The 21798-nt window shown below is 46.4% G+C and overlaps 1 protein-coding gene across 5 annotated transcripts in view; it reads right to left on the bottom strand.

The window, feature by feature from the left end:
* Positions 1 to 4299: 4299 nt before the first annotated feature.
* The window catches only part of LOC103783642 (zinc finger protein 20), a 54267-nt gene continuing 36768 nt past the window's right edge, over positions 4300 to 21798 (bottom strand). For 2 of the 5 annotated variants that reach the window (XM_063599906.1, XM_055103639.2), the window contains exons 5-7: positions 21621 to 21726; positions 11450 to 11576; positions 4300 to 9106 (exon numbers count right to left, since the gene is read on the bottom strand). The gene's annotated coding sequence lies outside the window, so the exon portion shown is untranslated. Of the gene's footprint in view, positions 9107 to 11449; positions 11577 to 13474; positions 17536 to 21620; positions 21727 to 21798 lie in introns of all 5 variants that reach the window. The other 3 variants (XM_063599908.1, XM_063599909.1, XM_063599907.1) reach the window with 2 other exon arrangements.

The following is a 21798-nucleotide window of genomic DNA, read 5'->3' as shown; positions in this document are numbered from 1 at the left end:
CGAAAGGATTACAATACCAGATGCAATTTAGGTGGGGACACAGTCAAACCATATCAGCTGGACGTGCCCCATTATACTCGCCTCCCTTTTGGAACCCAGGAAAAGCCTATCAGTATTAACATCAACACAGAACTTAAGTCTGATAAGAAGCATTTACAATCTATTCTCTCTGAAGCCTGCCACCTGGAGGCTTCATCTGCATGATGAAACTTTGGTCTCCACAACCACTTACGGGAAAATCCACCTGTGACCTGGGAACCAGACCCCTCCCCTCCCACTTTGTGTTGTCCCTCCTTTCCAAGTAGAACCAATGTACCTCTTACATGTATTGACTGATGTATTATGTCTCCCCAAAATGTATTAATATAAAAGCAAGCTGTACCCCAACCACCTTGGACACATGTGGTCAGGACCTCCTGAGGCTGTATCACGGATGTGTCCTTAACCTTGGCAAAATAAACTTTTTTTTTTTGAGATGGAGTTTCGCTCTTCTTGCCCAGGCTAGAGTGCAGTGGTGCCATCTTGGCTCGGTACAACCTTTGCCTCCCGGGTTCAAGTGATTCTCCTGCCTCAGCCTCCCGAGTAGCTGGGATTACAGGCATGCACCACCACGCCTGGCTAATTTTGTATTTTTAGTAGAGACGGGGTTTCTCCATGTTGGTCAGGCTGGTCTCGAACTCTGGACCTCAGGTGATCCACCTGCCTTGGCCTCCCAAAGTGCTGGGATTACAGGCGTGAGCCACCACGCCCAGCCAATAAACTTTTTAAATTGAAACATGTCTCAGATACTTTTGAGTTCACATTCCTAAACGGCAACTGGTATCCCTCTGCATCTTCCAAAGGTTTGGGAATCAGGGTTTCTAATCCACCACTCTCTTCCCTCAACTAACTCCTCCGAGGGCTTAAAATCCCTTGGTTTTTAAGCTGTTTCCCTGCATTTTGTGACTCTGATTTCATCTCCTCAGTTCACAGCAATATTAAACATTCTTTTTCCCTGGTGCTGTATTTCCAGCACCACTGGGTTCATTCTAGCAGTGTCCCTTTATTTCTAACTTTTACTTTTTTCAACTCCAGTGAGAAACAGGCACTAATTATCTACAACATATATTGTAGATAACATAACAACATATATTCTAACATGTAAAATAGTTTCAGAATTGCTAATCCATACCCTTCTAGGGAAAAATACCCATTAGAATCGAGTGTTTGTGTACATTTCTTAAGTCATAGTATTCAATCAAAACGCTGTTTTCTGGGCCAGGCGCGGTGGCTCACGCCTGTAATACCAGCACTTTGGGTGGATCACCTGAGGTCAGGAATTCAAGGCCAGCCTTGCCAATATGGTGAAACCCCATATGGTGAAACCCCATCTCTACTAAAAATACGAAAATTAGCTGGGCACGGTGGCATGCACTTATAGTCCCAGAGCGAGACTCCGTCTCCAAAAAAAAAAAAAAAAAGTAATTCCTTCGTTATCTTGTCATGCTTCAAGGCCCAGGAAAGGCCTGGGCAAAACTCCTGGTGGGCTTTTGTTACATTCCAGCCTTTGTTTAGAGGCATCGGCTCTCTCGACTTTTAATATTTAACCACTCAGTGCTGAAACAGTTGTTATGGAAGCCTGCGTTAGTGAGACTCTGGCCTGCCACATAGTGAAGGGTAAAAACTAACCCTAAGGAAAGGAAAACCCACCCCCCAATGATGTGGTACAAGAACCTCAAAAGCACACAGTGCAGTGTCTCCTGGGAGGGCGGTCACTCAGCACTTCAGTGAGCAGCATGGGAAGGGGTATGTCTCAGATGATAGGAGAACCTGACCTGATACTTGAGTCAGACTTGTCTGTTTTCAGTCAGCACTGCACCTCCATGGATTTGTCACCTTGAAGACATCTGTAACTCATTTCAGATTTACTTTTTTTTTTTTTTTTTTTTTTGAGACAGAGTGTTGCTCCGTCGCCCAGGCTGGAGTGCAGTGGCGCCATCTTGGCTCACTGCAAGCTGCGCCTCCCAGGTTCACGCCATTCTCCTGCCTCAGCCTCCAGAGTAGCTGGGACTACAGGTGCCAGCCACCACGCCCGGCTAATTTTTTGTATTTTTTTTAGTAGAGACAGGGTTTCACTGTGTTAGCCAGGATGGTCTCGATCTCCTGACCTCATGATCCGCCCGCCTTGGCCTCCCAAGGTGCTGGGATTACAGGCGTGAGCCACCCCGCGCCCGGCCTCATCTTGTAATTTATCAGATCTATGGGCATGGAGTTGTTAATATTCCTTTATGGTTCTTTTAATGTTCATGGAAATCTTAGAGATGCCCACCCTTTTGTGAGTTAGCATGGGTGTTTATCAATTTTATTCATTTCAGAAAACCAGGATTTGGATTTGTTGATGTTTTCCATTGATTTCCTGTTTGCAATTTCATTAATATCTTCTCTCATTGTTGTTTTCCTCTCCTTAATTTACATTTATCGTGCTCTTCTTTCTCTAGTTTCCTGGAGTGGAATTTACAGCATTGTTTTTTAGATCTTTACTTTCAAGAGTTTGCATTTAATTATTTAAATAGCCCTCTAAGCACTGCCTTTGCTGTATTCTACAAATTTTGCTAAAAGTTTTTTTCAATTTTTGGACTATTTAAGTATCTCTGGAGAATTCTGTCTGTTGCATAGTTTAGAAGTTTGTGGTTTAAATCTTTACTTTCTGGAGGCTTTTAAACTATGCTTCTGCTATTGATTTCTAGTTTAATGCTAATACGGTTTGATTTCATATTTTATGGAATTTGATTTTTTTTAATTTGTTAAGGTATGTTTTATGCTATGTGGTCTGCCTTGGTGAATATTCCATGGTCTCCTGTTTCAGCCTCCTGAGTAGCTGGGACTACAGGTGCATGCCACCACACCCGGCTAATTTTTGTATTTTTAGTAGAGACAGGGTTTCACCATGTTGGTTAGGCTGGTCTCAAACTCTTGATCTCAGTTGATCCACCCACCTCGGCCTCCCAAAGTGCTGGGATTACAGGCATGAGCCGCCGCGCCCGGCCTGAATGTGTATTATCTATATACACCAGTAAAAAAGACAGGCACTGGCAGAGTAGAATTAAAAACAAGGCCCAGCAATGTGTAAAAGATAACCATTTTCAACAGAAAGACACAGATACATTAAATAGAAAGGTATGGTGAAATATATGCCATTCTAGCCCTAATCAAAAGTATGGAATGGCTATATTAAATTCAGATAAATCAGGTTTTTTGGTTTGTTTATTTATTTATTTATTTTTCGAGACAGGGTCTCTGGCACCCAGGCTGGGGCGCAGTGGTGTGATCACAGCAACCTGTGCCTCCCGAACTCAAGCAATCCTCCCACCTCATGTGGGACTACAGGCGTGTGCTACCATGCCTGGCTAATTTTTGTATTTATTTTTTGTAGAGACAGGGTCTCTCCATGTTGCTCAGCTGGTCTTGAGAACTCCTGGGCTCAAGTGATCCACCCATCTTGTCTTCCCGAGATGAATCACGAGGTCAGGAGATCGAGACCATCCTGGCTAGCATGGTGAAACCCCGTCTCTACTAAAAATATAAAAAATTAGCCGGGCGTGTTGGCGGGCACCTGTAGTCCCAGCTACTCGGGAGGCTGAGGCAGGAGAATGGCGTGAACCCGGGAGGCGGAGCTTGCAGTGAGCCGAGATGGCACCACTGCACTCCAGCCTGGGCGATGCAGCGAGACTCCATCTCGGGAAAAAAAAAAAAAAAAAAAAAATACACATTCAAAGTGGTAATTGACATAGATTAATATGTTCATATATATTGTTTGTTGTACTTGTGCTTTTTTCTACTTGCTCTATTTTTCTGCCTTTTAATTGAGCGTTCTATATGATTCCATTTGCTTGCTTCTATTAGTGTAGTAAGTCTACTTGTTTCTTAAATTTTATTAGTGAATTCCATAGTTTGCAGTATACATTTGCAACTAATGGACTTTCATTTTCAAATAACACTATACTGGTGTCTGGGGTAGTGCCAATATGTTAAGAGTGTTCTGAATTCCTCTTTCCAATCCCATATAATATCACTGTCACGCATTTGACCTGTTAGAAGCTATAACCACCCAATACATTGTTGATATTCATTTGAACTAACATTTATCTATGAAGGAGAAGAAAAGAAAATCATATTTGTGCCCTCATTTAATTATTTTCTAACAAGTTTTATTTTTGAAACATCTGATTTCCTAACCTGTATCAGCTTCCTTTGCTCTGAAGAACTTTAACATGACTGGCAAGGCAGGTATACTAGTAACACATTCTCTCAATTTCTTTCCTCTTTCTTTTCCACAGACTGGTACTTTTTTTCTCTTTCTTTTTTTCTTTTTTTTTGAGATGGAGTTTCACTCTCGTTGCCCAGGCTGGTGTGCAATGGCGTAATCTCGGTTCACTGCTACCTCCACCTCCTGGGTTCAAGCTATTCTTCTACCTCAGCCTCCCAAGTAGCTGGGATTACAGGCATGCACCACCACACCCAGCTAATTCTGTATTTTTAGTAGAGACAGGGTTTCTCCATGTTGGTCAGGCTGGTCTCGAACTCCTGACCTCAGGTGATCCACCCACCTGGACCTCCCAAAGTGCTGGGATTACAGGCGTGAGCCACCGCGCCTGGCCCAGACTGGATAATTTTAATTGTTTCATCTTCACAGTTGCTGATTCTTTGTTATGTTAGCAAGCAGTGAATTGGCTCACTTCCAGATGTACACACAAGCCAATAGCATGGCACCAGCTTTTGAAGAAAGAAAAGCTTTACTACAAGTTTGACTGGCAAGGAGAAAGGAAGAAATGCTCAAATCTGTCTCCCTGAGCTGGGGGCTTTGGCAAGTTTTATAAGCGTGGGGTAATAAGACATGAACTCACTGCATCTTGCAATGATCTGATGCCAGGTTGATGTGACTCGATTGGATCCTGCCATGGGATGATACCAGGGCCCAACCTGATTAGATCCTAGATTCCACCATGTGGTATCTTTTTTTTTTTTTTTTTTTTTGAGACAGAGTCTCACTCTGTAGCCCAAGCTGGAATGCAGTGGCACGATCTCGCTCAGTGCAACCTTCACCTCTGGAGCTCAAGCAATTCTCCTGCCTCAGCCTCCCAAGTAGCTGGGACTACAGGTGTGCGCCACCACACCTGGTTAATATTTTGTATCTTTCACAGAGACAGGGTTTTACCATGTTGCTCTGGGTGGTCTTGAACTCTTGAGCTCAGGCAATCCACCCACCTCAGCCTCCCAAAGTGCTGGGATTACAGGCATGAGTCACCGTGCCCAGCATCTACTTTTTACTTTAATCTCCACACCTCAGTCCAAGCATATAGGTTCCACCCATGGTTACACATTTGGTTCATCTGGGCATGCTCAGATTATGTGACCTTGAGTGTTGGGTCCATGGCAACTGAAAACTCAGCTTTGTTATATAGAAGTTGTACCACATAATCTGTTGTGGTTACAAATCCCTCCTTTTATGTTCATTCCTAAGTCTTGAAGGAAAAGGAATGATAACTGCTCTAACTACTTTCTGCTGATTAGAGTCATAGACCTTAGAGGAATGAAAGTATTTAGTGCTTTGCTCTGGGAGTTCCCTGGTATCAGCCAGGTGCGGTGGCTCACGCCTGTAATCCCAGCACTTTGGGAGGCTGAGGCAGGTGGATCACAAGGTCAGGTCGATTGAGACCATCTTGGCCAACAGGGTGAAACCCCATCTCTACTAAATGACAAAAAATTAGCTGGGCGTGGTGGTGCGCACCTGTCTCTCAGCCACTTGGGAGGCGGAGCTTGCAGTGAGCTGAGATCACGCCACTGCACTCCAGCCTGGGCAACAGAGCAAGACTCTGACTCAAAACAAACAAAAAAAAAAAGGAGTTCCCTGGTATCAAGATCACATTTTAGAAGGCGTTATTTCTACATAGTTCTGGGGAAAAGGCATAAGGAGTTTGCAACCTAAACATTATTTGTTCCAGAGAACAAGGGAAAGCTTAGGTTTTACAGCAAAAGTTCCCATCCGGGTTCCTAGTCAAGTGCTTTTATGCAAATGAAGATCTGAAACTTGAAACTCAGTTCTGATTGGTTGATACAGCTGAGCTCTGATTGACTAGTTCAGGTGAGCCCCCAAAGTTAAAAAGGTGTTGGTTTTCAGGAAACTCATCGTGCTTGTGACCCCTAGTTAACAAGTGGCTGCTTAGCTCTTTTTAAAACTTAGGCTCAGTTAGCCAGTGTGAAGGACTGACTCTAACCCGTCCACAGACAGCATTAAGTTTTTGTGTGTGTTCTATCATGGTACCAGTGACCTGCTCTGGGTCCATCCCATGCAGGGATCCTAATGGCAGGGCAGTGGCCAGTTGGGCAACTATAGCCATTTACTTATAAGAGGTTCTCAGGAACCTGTTAAATTTTAGCCAAAATCTCTTAAGTTGGTTTCAGTGGCCAGCTGGAGTGAGTTTAAAATCTCAAGGATTAGGTCAGCAAGAACCTAGTGGGGGTCTCTTGGAGGCATCTGTTGAAACAAGATAGAACAATTTTAAAGAGGAGCCAAATGCATATTTTAAATAGGATCATTGAGACTTGTACGGCAGAATGGAGAAGAAATCCTATACCAGGGGAAGAGCCAGCTGAAAATATCTGGAAATTGGAAATGTAACCCAGTAAGTCTAGACAGGAGGGTTTCTGAAGGTGTCCCTTTCAGAGATTTGGCTGGTTTTAAGATCTTATATGTTCCCAATTCAGTCTGACTGGAAGTATTTTACCCAGATGCAGAAGCAAGGGTTAGCACAGACACCACCCTGTAAAGTAGGGAGATAGCTGCAATGTGGTTGTCTAGGGCCATGCAGGCAAGGGAACCTAGAGACTTCTCTTGTGTCCTGATGGCTTCGGTGGTGAAATGGGCAACTCTACTAATGATACAAGAAAGATTTCTGGTTAGATATCCATTCCAAGTAGAACCTAGACTTAACCATGACCCCAGAAACTTTCCTAATCTAGCTCCTCCACTAGGGTTAATCGCTCTAGGTAAACTGCATCCTTGATAATGTCCCCAACTAGAATCTGTGGGACCATCAATGCTTAAATATCTTTGACCCTCAAATTCCGTAGATCCAACATTTGTATTATTGATGAAAGAGTCAACATCTGCAGTCAGAAGTTGGTACCTCCAACATAGATGATACTTCTAATGTCCTGTCAGATGATTCTAGTTTAATTGACATCTCATTGCTTATCGACACTGCCACATATCTTGGCACCTCAACATGTTGCAACTTTAGGCACCACAGAGCAATCACCATCATCCTCATCATCATCATGTGTGGGCTACCAGGAGAAAATAACCAGGGTTTTACAGAAGGTTAACACACGCTTGCAGGTCATTTAATGAAACCAATCCATAACTGTTTTTTAAAAAGAAAATGTTATATTGTAGATGATGTGTACTAGGTAGGTAGCCGTATGGTGGTTGTGTCTGTACTGAATATGTACAGATGTTTTTTCTTGTCATACTTCCCTAAATACAATAAAACAGTTGTCTTCATAGCATTTACAATGCATTAGGTATTATAAGTAATCTAGAGATGATTTAAAGTATACAGGATTGCCTAGTTATAGGCAAATACACTTTTCTATAAAGCACTTGAGCAAAATTATATATTCTCAAGGGGTGCTGGAACCAATCCCCTGAGAATACCAGGAAATGACTTTATTCAAGAGAAACTGAAACTACACAGGTTTTACCACATTCTTTACATTCATAGAGTTTCCTTCTAGAGTAAATTCTTTCATGTATCTAAAACACACAAGGACTAATAAATACTTATCCACACTCCTTACAGTTATAAGGTCACCAGTGTGTCATACCCTGTGCCTTCAAAAGACTGGAAGAGAAAGGAAAGCTTCCCCATATTCCTAACATCACTGTGTTTTTCTTAAATGTGACTTCTTTCATGGTTTCTAACAGTACTGGACGAATGGAAGGCTTTATCACATTTTTTACATTCATACAACTTTTCTCTGATGTGAGTCCTTTCATGTTTTTAAGGGGACTGAGACAATAAAATACTTTCCCTCATTCTTTACTGCATAGGACTTCTCTCCAGTGTGAGTTCTTCCATGTATTTTTAAGTACTTAGAACTACTGAAGGCTTTTCCACGTTCTGCATTCATAGGGTTTCTCTCCAGTGTGAACCCCTTCATGACTATGAAAGGAACTAAAACAATCAAATGCTTTCCCACATTCCTTACATTCATAAAGTTTCTGTGAAGTGTGGGTACTTTTATGTTTATGAAAGGCACTGGGATAAGTGAATGTTTTTCCACATTCCTTACATTTATACACCTGCTCTCCAGTGTGAATTCTTTCATGTATTCGAAAGTAACTGGAATAACTAAAGGCTTTCCCACATTGCTTACATTCACAGGGTTTTTCACCAGTGTGAGTGTTTTCATGATTTCAAATAGAACTGGAATATCTAAAGGCTTTGCCACATTGTTTACATATATAGGGTTTCTCTCCGGTGTGAATTCTTGCATGTTTTCGAATGGAACTGGAACAACTGAAGGCTTTCCCACATTTATTACATTCATAGGGTTTCTCTCCAGTGTGAGTTCTTTCATGTGTAAGATATAAATGTAGATTATCAAAGGCCTTCCCACAAAACTTACATTTATAAGGTTCATCTTCACTGTGCATTACCATGTATCTTCAAAAGTTTTGAACAGAAATGAAGGTTTTTCCACATTTCTTACATGGAGTTTCTTTCCAGTGTGAGGCCTTTCATGTGTTTGAAAGGAGTGGCAATAGCTGAAGGTTTTCACACACTGCTTATGTGGCTTCTATGTTCCTGACACTCATCTGATTTTTTTCACACACTGCTTATGTGGCTTCTATGTTCCTGACACTCATCTGATTTGTGTCCAGTGTCAGCTCTGATGCAGCAAATAAGAGATGAATGATCCATATTGCCTTCTTCACACACACTGCTTTCACATGATTTGACTCCAGTAAAAGTCATCTTCACTATACCATTTGGAACAAGGCTGAAGATCTCTTCACATTGACCATCTTCCTTACCTTCAGACTCTCTCTACCATATGACTTCTGTGAGAAATAAGAAGCACAATACCAAGGGCTGGTTTATAAATGATTTTATATTCATTAGTAGGTATTTGATTTACATATTTTACATTATGATGGAAAGTAGGTTTTCTGGCTTGTCTGAACTGTGTAAACATCAATGGACTGAATACTCTGCAAAAGGGCTGCATTACACTTATTATCAAAACATTGATATTCATAATCAATTTCTTAACACTGGCTCCAAGGCAACTATTTTGAAAACACTGGATATTTATGTCTTGTGTAAGTATATTGTTTTTGGAAAATAGTTATTTTTTTTTTGGAGACAAGGTCTCACTCTGTCACCCAGGCTGAAGTACAGTGGCATGTTCACGATTCATCACAGCCTTGACCTCCTGGGTTCAAGCCATCCTCCCACCTTAACCTCCCTAGTAGCTGGGACCTCAGGTGCATGCCACCATGCCTGGCTAACTTTTATATTTTTGTACAGATGGAGTTTCACCATGTTGCCCAGGCTGGTCTTGAACTCCTGGGCTCAAGCAATCTGCCTCCCTTGACCTCCCAAAGTGCTGGGATTACAGGTGTGAGCCACCATGCCCAGCCTGGAAAATTTTTTCTAAAAATGAATGAATTTGAAGCTGGGCTGCTTCATTTTCTTTGCTTGCTTTTAACATTTGTTGTCATTCTAACAATATCTTAAGGGACATAGCTCTAGGTTGTAAGTGCAAATGACCTTAGATTTCTTTTGGAATTATTGTACTGATCTTCAATGATCTGGTCTTCACATTTTATTCCTAAAATGCAGACCCATAAAAGTCATCATAAGTTATTACAAAATTATAGAAAAATTATTAGATTCTATGTTCATGGGACACTGTGGCCATGGCTGATTTATTCACCAAAGTTCAGTTGAACCTTGACCAACATGGTTTTGAACTGCACAGTTCACTCATGCACATTTTCATCAGCTCTTGCCATCTCTAAGAGAGCAAGACCAAACCCTCCTTTTTTGCTCAGGTTACTCAATATGAAGACAACCAAGGAAGAACACCTTGATAATCTACTTGCACTTACTAAAGTCAACATATCTTCTCTTCTAATTTTTTTTGATAACCTTTTCAAAAGAAAAGCTTACTGTATTATAAGAATACAGTACATAACATACCAAACAGGCTTGGCATGGTGGCTCATGCCTGTAATCCCTGCACTTTGGGATGCTAGGGAGGAGGAATGCTTGAGGCCAGGAGTTCACGACCCTCCACCTTACAAAAAAATTATACAAAAATTAGCTGGGGATGGTGGCACTCGCCTCTAGACCTAGCAAGGGACCCTGTCTTAAGCATATATACACATACGCACTTTTTTTTTTTTTTTGAGACAGAGTCTGTCTCTCTTGCCCAGGCTAGAGTGCAGTGGCGTGGTCTTGGCTCACTGCAACCTCTGCCTCCCAGGTTCAAGTGATTCTCCTCCCTTACCCTCCCAAGTAGCTGGGATTACAGGTGCATGCCACCACACCAAGCTAATTTTTGTATTTTTAGTAGAGATGGGGTTTCACCATGTTGGCCAGGCTGGTCTCAAACTCCTGATATCAAGTGATTCTCCTCCCTTACCCTCCCAAGTAGCTGGGATTACAGGTGCATGCCACCACACCAAGCTAATTTTTGTATTTTTAGTAGAGATGGGGTTTCACCATGTTGGCCAGGCTGGTCTCAAACTCCTGACATCAAGTGATGCACCTGCCTCAGCCTTCTAAAGTGATGGGATTACAGGTGCAAGCCACCATGCCCAGCCACACACAGAGTGAGACAAGGACTCACTCTGTTGCCCAGGCTAAACTGTAGTGGTGCAATCACGGTTCACTGCAAGCTCAACCTCCCCAGTTCAAGCAAACCTACTGCCTCAACCTTCTGAATAGCTAGGAACACAGGTGTGCCACCATCCATGGCTACTTTTTTTATTTTTTATACAGACAGGGTATCACTTCATTGCTACAGCCAGTCTCGAAATCCTGAGCTCAAGCAATCCTCCCACTTCAGCCTCCCAAAGTACTGGAATTACAGGTGTGAGCCCCCACACCTGGCCATATATATGTATATAGATATATACCAAACATACAAAATGTATTAATTGACTTTCTGTTATCAATACAGCTCTGGTCAACAGCAGTCTATTAGTAGTTAACTCTTTAGGGACTCTAAATTCACAGGCACCTAACAGACTGTGTGGACGATCAGAGTCTCTAACCCCCACCTTGTTCAAGGGCCTGCTGTATTCCCTACCATGTTCCAAATCATTGAGCAATGCAGAAGACCAAGAAACAGTTGTTCTATAATTGACTAAGTGAAGAAATGATGTCACCCTTACCTACAGACATCAGGTTCCTGAAGGTTTCCCACATCACATCTCTGTAGAGGTTCTTCTGGGAAGGACCCAGCAAAGCCCACTCCTCCTGGGTGAAGTTCACAGCCACATCCTCAAAGGTCACTGAGTCCTGAAACATCCCACATGGCAGAGGAGGAAGGTTCAGACCAACAGCATTAGGAATCTATACTCACTTCAGAAGTTCACACGATGCTGTGGACTCCAGAAATTTATTCAATGACTTGGTCAGCCTCTTGTCTTCTGTCTACACTCACTTTCTCCATCACAGCAATTCTGATGCTAGAATTGAATATATTCAGTAAAGTGACAGCCAACAAGGACATGCCTCTCATTGGTGATTTCAGAGACTGAGATATGCTGCCTGGATCACCTCTAGTGTCTCTCTGTATAGTGGGTCAGTATTACCTCTTATGAGAAAGCCCCAAACATACTGTCTATAAGAGACAACATTAGCAGTTCTGAGACTGCATATTCTTACACGTTTATTTAGAAAGTTGAACTTTGATGGTATCTAGGGGCTAGATTTGGGAAGATCTGCACCAACATAACTAATAAATGGGGTTGTGTGTGCCTTAACTACTTATGCAAACAATATGGTATTTGCCTAATTCCCATTTTCCCTCTGAGAGTGTGGTATTTTCAGCAGAAGCCGTGTACCTAATCAGCCCTTGCTAAGTGTGAATAATTTCCCCTTCCAAAACTCATAACGAAATTTGATCCCCAATGTGTCAGTACTGAAAGCGGGGCCCTTTAAGAGGCATGAGGGCTCTGCCTCATGAATGGATTAATCCACTGACGAATTGAAGAGGTAATGAATGAATGGGTTATCCTACAAATAAGACTTGTGGCCTTGTAAGAAGAGAAAGAGACCAGAGTTAGCACAATCAGCCCCCTTGCCTAGTGATCTCCACTGCCTCCGATAGTAAAGAGCAAGAAGCTTTCACCAGATATACCCCATTTGCCCTTGGATTTCCAAACTTTGAGAATTGTACAAAATAAGTATTTTATATATATATATATATTTTTTTTTTTTTTTTTAAATTGATCATTCTTGGGTGTTTCTCGCAGAGGGGGATTTGGCAGGGTCATAGGACAATAGTGGAGGGAAGGTCAGCAGATAAACAAGTGAACAAAGGTCTCTGGTTTTCCTAGGCAGAGGACCCTGCGGCCTTCCGCAGTGTTTGTGTCCCTGGGTACTTGAGATTAGGGAGTGGTGATGACTCTTAACGAGCATGCTGCCTTCAAGCATCTGTTTAACAAAGCACATCTTGCACCGCCCTTAATCCATTTAACCCTGAGTGGACACAGCACATGTTTCAGAGAGCACAGGTTTGGGGGTAAGGTCACAGATCAACAGGATCCCAAGGCAGAAGAATTTTTCTTAGTACAGAACAAAATGAAAAGTCTCCCATGTCTACTTCTTTCCACACAGACACAGCAACCATCCGATTTCTCAATCTTTTCCCCACCTTTCCCCCCTTTCTATTCCACAAAACCGCCATTGTCATCATGGCCCGTTCTCAATGAGCTGTTGGGTACACCTCCCAGATGGGGTGGTGGCCAGGCAGAGGGGCTCCTCACTTCCCAGTAGGGGCAGCCGGGCAGAGGCGCCCCTCACCTCCCGGACGGGGCGGCTGGCCGGGCGGGGGGCTGACCCCCCCACCTCCCTCCTGGACGGGGCGGCTGGCCAGGCGGGGGGCTGACCCCCCCACCTCCCTCCCAGACGGGGCAGCTGGCCAGGCAGAGGGGCTCCTCACTTCCCAGTAGGGGCGGCTGGGCAGAGGTGCCCCTCACCTCCCGGACGGGGCAGCTGGCCAGGTGGGGGGCTGACCCCCCCACCTCCCTCCCAGACGGGGCGGCTGGCCTGGCGGGGGCTGACCCCCACCTCCCTCCCGGACGGGGTGGCTGCCGGGCGGAGATGCTCCTCACTTCCCAGACGGGGTGGCTGGCCGGGCGGAGGGGCTCCTCACTTCTCAGACGGGGCGGCTGGGCAGAGATGCTCCTCACCTCCCAGACGGGGTCATGGCCGAGCAGAGGTGCTCCTCACATCCCAGACGGGGTCACGGCCGGGCAGAGGCGCTCCCCACATCTCAGATGATGGGCGGCCGGGCAGAGACTCTCGCTTCCTAGATTGGATGGCGGCCAGGAAGAGGCGCTCCTCACTTCCTAGATGTGATGGCGGCCGGGCAGAGACGCTCCTCACTTTCCAGACTGGGCAGCCAGGCAGAGGGGCTCCTCACATCCCAGACGATAGGCGGCCAGGCAGAGACGCTCCTCACTTCCCAGACGGGGTGGCGGGCAGGCAGAGGCTGCAATCTTGGCTCTTTGGGAGGCCAAGGCAGGCGGCTGGGAGGTGGAGGTTGTAGCAAGCCGAGATCACGCCACTGCACTCCAGCCTGGGCACCATTGAGCGCTGAGTGAACGAGACTCCCTCTGCAATCCCGGCACCTCCGGAGGCCGAGGCTGGCGGATCACTCGCGGTTAGGAGCTGGAGACCAGCCCGGCCAACACAGCAAAACCCCGTCTCCACCAAAAAAATACGAAAACCAGTCAGGCGTGGCGGCACGCGCCTGCAATGGCAGGCACTCGGCAGGCTGAGGCAGGAGAATCAGGCAGGGAGGTTGCAGTGAGCCAAGATGGCAGCAGTACAGTCCAGCTTCGGCTGGGCATCAGAGGGAGACCGTGGAAAGAGAGGGAGAAGGAGACCGTGGGGAGGGGGAGAGGGAGAGCGTATTTTTTATATATTAACCCAAATTCAGGGTTTTTTGTTTTTTTGTTTTTGGAAACAGTCTTGCTCTGTTGCGCAGGCTGGAATGCAGGGGGGGCAATCTTGGCTCACTGCAGCCTCGACCTCCCAGTTCAAGTAATTCCCATGCTTCAGCATCCCAAGTAGCTGGGATTACAGGCATGCATGACCATGCCCGGCTTTGTTTTTATATTTCAGTAGAGATAGGGTTTCACCACGTTGGCTGAGCTGGTCACAAACTCCTGGTCTCAAATGATCCACCTGCATCAGCCTCCCAAAGTGTTGGGATTACAGGCACGAGCCACCGCACCCAGCCAAATTTCAGGTATTCTATTACAACTAACAGAAAACAGAGCCATGAAAAAATACTCTGGGCACAGAGTCTGTAATGCGTGACCCTGGCAGATAACATTTCACATGTTAATCACCACCACTTGTTATTTGGGTGACATAGCCCATCCTGTGTGATTACAATGAAAGAGAACATCTGTACAAGAGGTCCTGAAGGGAGTGCTAAATATGGAAAGAAAAAACCATTACCAGCCACCACAAAAGCACACTTAAGTACATAGACCAGTGACACTATAAAACAACCACACAAACAAGTCTGCATAATAACCAGCTAACAACATGATAGGATCAAATCTACACATATAAATACTAACCTTGAATGTAAGCAGGCTAAATGCCCCAATTAAAAGGCACAGTGGCAACTTGGATAAAAAAGCAAGATCCAATGGTATGCTGTCTTCAAGAGACCCATCTCACATGCAATGACACCCTTAGGCTCGAAGTAAAGGGATGGAGAAAAATCTACTCCACAAACAAAACAGAAAAAAGCAAAAGGACGTGGTTTGGATTTGAATCTCCACCCAAATCTCATGTCGAATTGTAATTCCCAATATTGAAGGTGGGGCCTTGTGGGAGGTGATTGGATGGTGGTCCTTCATGAATGGTTTAGCACTATCCCTGTGGTGCTGGTCTTGTGATAGTAAGTTCTTGTGAGAACCGGTCATTTAAAAGTCTGTGGCACCTTGCCCTGTTCTCTCTTGCTCCTTCTCTGGCCATGTGAACTGCTGCTCCCCCTTTGCCTTCCACCATGATTGTCAGTTTCCTGAGGCCTCCCTAGAAGCTGAGCAGATGCCATCCTTCCAGTACCATGCTTCCTGTGCAGTCTGCAGAATCATGGGCCAATTCAACCTCTTTTCTTTATAAATTACCCAGTCTCAGGTATTTGTTTATCATGCTGCAAGAATGGAATAATACAAGAAAATTGGTACTGAGAAGTGGCACATTGCTATCAAGATATCTGAAAATGTGGAATTGGTTTTGGAACTTCTTAACAGGCAGAGGTTTGGAAGAGTGTGGAGGGCTCAGAAGACAACAGGAAGATGAGGCAGTTTGAGACTTTATAGAGGCTTGCTGAATGGTTGTGACCAAAATGCTGATAGTGATATAAAGTTCAGGCTGAGGAGGTCTCAGATGGAAAGGACAATACTTATAAGTATTTATTGGGAACTGAAGCACAGGTCACTTTTGTTTTTCCTTAGCAAAGAGCTTGGCTGCAGTGTGCCTCTGCCCTAAGGGATATGTGGAACTTTTTTTTTTTTAATTTCAACCAAGTCACAGTCTGTCACCCAGGCTGGAGTGCAGTGGCATGATCTTGGCTCACTGCAGCCTCCGCCTCCTTGGTTCCAGCACTTCTCCCACCTCAGCCTCCCGGGTAGCTGGGTTTACAGGCATGCACCACCACACCTGGCTAATTTTTGTATTTTTCCTGGCTCACAACTGTCACAGCCCCTGTTATACTGCTGTGGCACTGTAGGCTTCAGAGGCAGGATTGAGAAGACAGAATCTCTCTCACTGACCTTCTCCTGCTGTCCTTCACCTGCCCAAGCAAGGAGTCTAATCTTCCCAGCTTTTCTGATTGTGGGTCATCAGACATTCATTTCAGAAGGGGTCCTGTCTCATATCATGGAGGAAGGAATGCTACATAGAGAAGCCAAAAAGAATCTGAACAGACAGGGCTTGGTGGATTTTCCCATTCAGTCTATCAGTATTAGATTCTACTTTTTTTGTCCAGCCAATTTCTACATAGTTATGAATCATGCCTATCCAATGAGGTCTCAAGAAAAGGCCCCAGAGTACAGGATTCAGAAAGCTCCCGGACAGCTCAACACATGCAGGCTTATAGGAAGGTAAACAAGAACTTATCCATCAGCTGGGAGGGTGGCACACCCTAACCCCAGAGACAGAAGCTACTGTGCTCAAGACCCTTCTAGACCTCACCCTATGTATCTCTTCACCTGGATGTTTATTTGTATCCTTTAAAATATCCTTGGCTGGGTGCAGTGGCTCATGCCTGTAATCCCAGCACTTTGGGGGGGCCAAAGTGGGTGGATCACTTGAGGTCAGGAGCTCGTGACCAGCCTGGCCAACATGGTGAAGCCCCGTCTCTACTAAAAATACAAAAATTAGCCAGGCGTGGTGGTGTGCACCTATAATCCCAGCTATTTGGGAGGCCAAGGCAGGAGAATAGCTTGAATCTGGGCAGTGGAGGTTACAGCGAGCTGAGATTGCACCACTGCACTCCAGCATGGGCCACAGGGTGCGAGGCTCTTGTCTCAAAAAAAAAGAAAAAGAAAGAAACCTGAGAGTTAGGTATGGTGGCTCACACCTGTAATCCCAGCACTTTGGGAGACCAAGATGGGAAGATCACTTGAGGCCAGGAGTTCAGCCTGGGCAACATAGAGAGACTCCATCTCTACAAAAATAGAAATGAAAGAAGACTGTGAAGATGAGTAAGTGTTTCCCTGAGTTCTGCGAGCCACAATAGCAAGTTAAACCCAAAGAGAGCACAAGAACTCCAACTTGAAACCTGTGGGTTATAATTGGTCCAGACTTACCACTGATACCTGAATGGTAGGGAGTGGCGGGAAGGGAGGGAGGGATGTGGGGACTAAGCCATCAACCTATGGGCTCTGAAACTATCTCCAGGGTAGAGAATGTCAAAACTGAATTGGAAGAGACCCAGTTGCTGTCCACCGCAGGATACACTGCTTGCCTTTTGGTAGGGAGAAAACCCACGCTTTTGGTCACAAAAGTCTTCTGTGTTGATTGTTGTTATTGAAAGCATAGAAAAAGCCCTTTGAGTGTGTTCTTTCCACACAGAATTAGTATTTCCATAATCATTTAGTACACAAAAAATCATAATTGAGTACTTTTTTAGGTGTTGCTAAATGCTGTCCCACAGGATTTAGCATTAATCTGCCAAGTTCACATAACAGGAAACAAACTTATCCACGGTCACAAATTCTTCAACCTAAGAAGGAGAAGAACTGAGGTTATGGAACATCTTTGTAATTCACCAGTATAATCCACCACACTTTCTTTTGAAAACAACTCATTTTTTCTGTAACCAAAATGGAAGAGAGGTTTTTTTCCCTATTTCTTTTCCCTGGTAGTATTTTCATGCTAAGGCCTAGAATTCCATTTGAAATCACCCAATAGAAAAAGGAGCTGAGAAACTTACTACCCAGGCTCTGGGAAGAAAAATAAGAATTTTTATAAGGGAATACAAGACTAGATTTTTTTTTCCTAAAACCTACCAAAACCTACCTTCTTCTGGCATGTTTGGAAATACTTTAACTTCTCCATCCATCTCTAATAGTGCATTTTACAGTTATTAAAAAACTGAAGTTGCTCTCCCTCATCTCCCACTTTCCACGGTCTCCCTCTGATGCTGAGCCTCTCCCTCGTCTCCCACTTTCCACGGTCTCCCTCTGATGCCGAGCGGAGGCTGGACTGTACTGCCGCCATCTCGGCTCACTGCAACCTCCCTGCCTCATTCTCCTGCCTCAGCCTGCCCAGTGCCTGGGATTGCAGGCGTGCGCCGCCACGCCTGACTGGTTTTTGTATTTTTTGGTGGAGACGGGGTTTTGCCGTGTTGGCCCAGCTGGTCTCCAGCTCCTGACCGCGAATGATCTGCCCGCCTCGGCCTCCCGAGGTGCCGGGATTGCAGACGGAGTCTCGCTCACACAGTGCTCAATCTTGCCCAGGCTGGAGTGCAGTGGCGTGACCTCGGCTCGCTACAACCTCCACCTCCCAGCCGCCTGCCTTGGCCTCCCAAAGTGCTGAGATTGCAGCCTCTGCCCGGCCGCCACCCCATCTGGGAATTGAGGAGCGTCTCTGCCTGGCCGCCCATCGTCTGGGATGTGAGGAGCCCCTCTGCCCTGCTGCCCAGTCTGGGAAGTGAGGAGTGCCTCTTCCCGGCGCCATCCCATCTAGGAAGTGAGGAGCATCTCTGCCTTGCCGCCCATCGTCTGAGATGTGGGGAGCGCTTCTGCCCCGCCGCCCCGTCTGGGATGTGAGGAGCTCCTCTACCCGGCCGCGACCCCATCTGGGAACTGAGGAGTGTGTCTGCCCGACCACCACCCCGTCTGGGAGGTGATGAGCGTCTCTGCCTGGCCACCCCATCTGAGAAGTGAGGAGCCCCTCCGCCCAGCAGTTGCCCTGTCTGGGAAAGTGAGGAGCCCCTCTGCCCGGCAGCTGCCCCATCTGGGAAGTGAGAAGCGTCTCCGCCCAGCAGCCAACCCGTCCGGGAGGGAGGTGGCGGGCAGCCCCTGCCTGGCCAGCCGCCCCGTCCGGGAGGGAGGGAGGTGGGGGGCAGCCCCTGCCCGGCCAGCCGCCCTGTCCGGGAGGGAGGTGGGGGGCAGCCCCTGCCCGGCAGCTGCCCCGTCCGGGAGGTGGGGGGCACCTCGGCCTGGCCTCCACCCCGTCTGGGAGGTGTACCCAACAGCTCACTGAGAACAGGCCATGATGACGATGGCGGTTTTGTCGAATAGAAAAGGGGGAAATGTGGGGAAAAGAAAGATCAGATTGTTACTGTGTCTGTGTAGAAAGAAGTAGACATAGGAGACTCCATTTTGTTCTATACTAAGAAAAATTCTTCTGCCTTGGGATGCTGTTAATCTATGACCTTACCCCCAACCCCGTGCTCTCTGAAACATGTGCTGTGTCCACTAAGGGTTAAATGGATTAAGGGCGGTGCAAGATGCACTTTGTTAAATAGATGCTTGAAGGCAGCATGCTCGTTAAGAGTCATCACCACTCCCCAATCTCAAGTACCCAGGGACACAAACACTGCGGAAGGCCGCAGGGTCCTCTGCCTAGGAAAACCAGAGACCCTTGTTCACATGTTTATCTGCCGACCTTCCCTCCACTATTGTCCTATGACCCTGCCAAATCCCCCTCTCCGAGAAACACCCAAGAATGATAAATACTAAAAAAAAAAAAAAAAAAAGAAGAAGAAGAAAAAAATTCCCCCTTCCCATACAAATATGCCTAGCTCATAAAAGCAATCCTAAAAGAAAAAAAAAAAAAAAAACTGAAGCTGATGGCCGGGCATGGTGGCTCACGCCTGTAATCCCAGCACTTTGGGAGCCTGAGGCGGGCAGATCACCTGAGGTCGGGAGTTCGAGACTAGCCTGACCAACATGGTGAAACCCCATCTCTACTAAACATACAAAATTAGGTGGGCATGGTGGCACATGCCTGTAATCCCAGCTACCTGGGAGACTGAGGCAGAAGAATTGCTTGAACCTGGGAGGCGGAGGTTGCGGCAAGCCGAGATCGCGTCATTGCACTCCAGCCTGGGCAACAACAGTGAAACTCCGTCTCAAAAAAAAAAAAAAAAAACCTGAAGCTGAAATGAGTAAACCAATTTTTTCAAGGTGATAAATCCAGGGAGGGGCAGTGCTGACCTGAAACACTCAAGTGTCTGACTCAAGTGCCAGGTCACATCATCCTATCACTTGGGACATCCCCCCACCTCCAAGCTGCTCCCTGAAGTGCTCAATGACCACCCTCCCAGAAGACACTCAACTGTGTGCTTTTCAGGTTCTTGCAACAACTCATTAGGGGTGGTTTTCTTCTTTCACTAGACTGAGAGAATCCAGAGGACAGAAATCATTTCTTCTTTTTTTTTTTTTTTTTTTGAGACGGAGTCTTGCCCTGTCGCCCAGGCTGGAGTGCAGTGGCGCAATCTCAGCTCACTGCAACCTCCACCTCCCGGGTTCTAGCAATTCTGCCTCAGCCTCACGAGTAGCTGAGATTACAAGGGTGCACCACCACGCCCAGCTAATTTTTGGATTTTTAGTAGAGTCGGGGTTTCACCATGTTGGCCAGGCTGGTCTTGAACTCCTGACCTCAGGTGATCCACCCACCTTGGCCTCCCAAAGTGCTAGGATTACAGGACAGAAATAATTTGTTTGGTTTCCTCCATACCAGAATTTGATTGGCTGACTAGCCATGTGTCCCCAAGGAATGGAAACGGGTTGGAGAAGAAAAGGCGTGTCCCAAGGGATTAGTTTTTTACAATAATGATATAGGAGACTGGTCCCACCCCATAGCATCCAGCTGCTCCCTGGGGAGGCCTCACCGCCACACCTCAGGCTCTTTGGGAGGAACGACCTAGGGGCTGATATTCACTAGACTTTCCCAAGAGACATGGCAGCTGTAGGCATCTTGGGCCAGCCCCAGGTAGTCCTGAAACCCAGGATCAGGAAAAGGTAGAGGGTGGGCTGAGGTCGCATCACTGTAAAGTTTCCAAAGGGGAATCTCAACCCAAGACATTCTCAGAAGGTGCCTGTGCCTAGGGCAGATAAAAAGAGACACAAAGATTTTTTACAGCGGAGTGTCAGGTGGTTTTTCTCTGAAACGTTCACAAACACAAAACAAATATTTTTAAAAGGGCCATATACTGCCCTCTAAAAAAATGATGATTAAAATACTGCCTGTGTTTGAAACATAGCCTGGAGGACGAAGAAGTGATACTGTTGTGAACTAAAGGAAATCCGTGTTATAAAATGCGGAAAGGGATCAGGAAATCCCAAATTTGCTGCCAGCCTTAGGAGAAGGTAGCCTAGGGACCACAGTCGCGGATTTGAGACCCTGCTTCGCGTATATTTGGGAAACTCAGATAAAATACAAAAGCCCCTGGTGAGAAAGAGGGAACTGAGGACCCCACAGCCTACAGCTCCTCTCACACGAACCCCATACTCGAGGCAGGATTTCCCCCATGACCCTCTAGTGGCCCCCGTACAATCTGGGGAGACACGGAGGCAGCGGGCGTGACTGGGGCAGCGGGCGCGGAGCTGACCAGAGAGGGCGCTGGGCCTGGGGCCGCAGTCAGTTGTGCAGGGACTGGACCGGACGGCTAGGGGTCCCGGCCGCCGTCGCAGCCCCACCCTGCGGCCTAAGAGGAACCAGGGCCGAGCTGCGCCAGGGGGACTTGGGTCTCAGAACCCAGAGTCACCTACGAAGAGGCCCGGGTCCCACCACGGTCTATTCCTGCCGGTTCCAACCAGTCCCATCCTAGTCTCGGGACCCTCAGCCCCGCACACTCACCAATTCCTGGCTTCCAGGTGTCCCAGTCCTCCCTACGGCTCCTGCTGCCAGTACGGGTCCCAGTGTGACAGAGGATGCTACAGACACGTCTGTGGGTGTCTGTCAGCTACAGGGTAGGAGCCGCGTTTAGAGGGGTGAAGATGCCGCGCACCCACCTCCCTGCAGTGCGCCTGATCCA

Source organism: Pan paniscus, chromosome 20, assembly GCF_029289425.2.
Source record: "Pan paniscus chromosome 20, NHGRI_mPanPan1-v2.0_pri, whole genome shotgun sequence".
NCBI lineage: Eukaryota > Metazoa > Chordata > Mammalia > Primates > Hominidae > Pan > Pan paniscus.
This window is presented reverse-complemented; position numbering and strand designations above follow the sequence as displayed.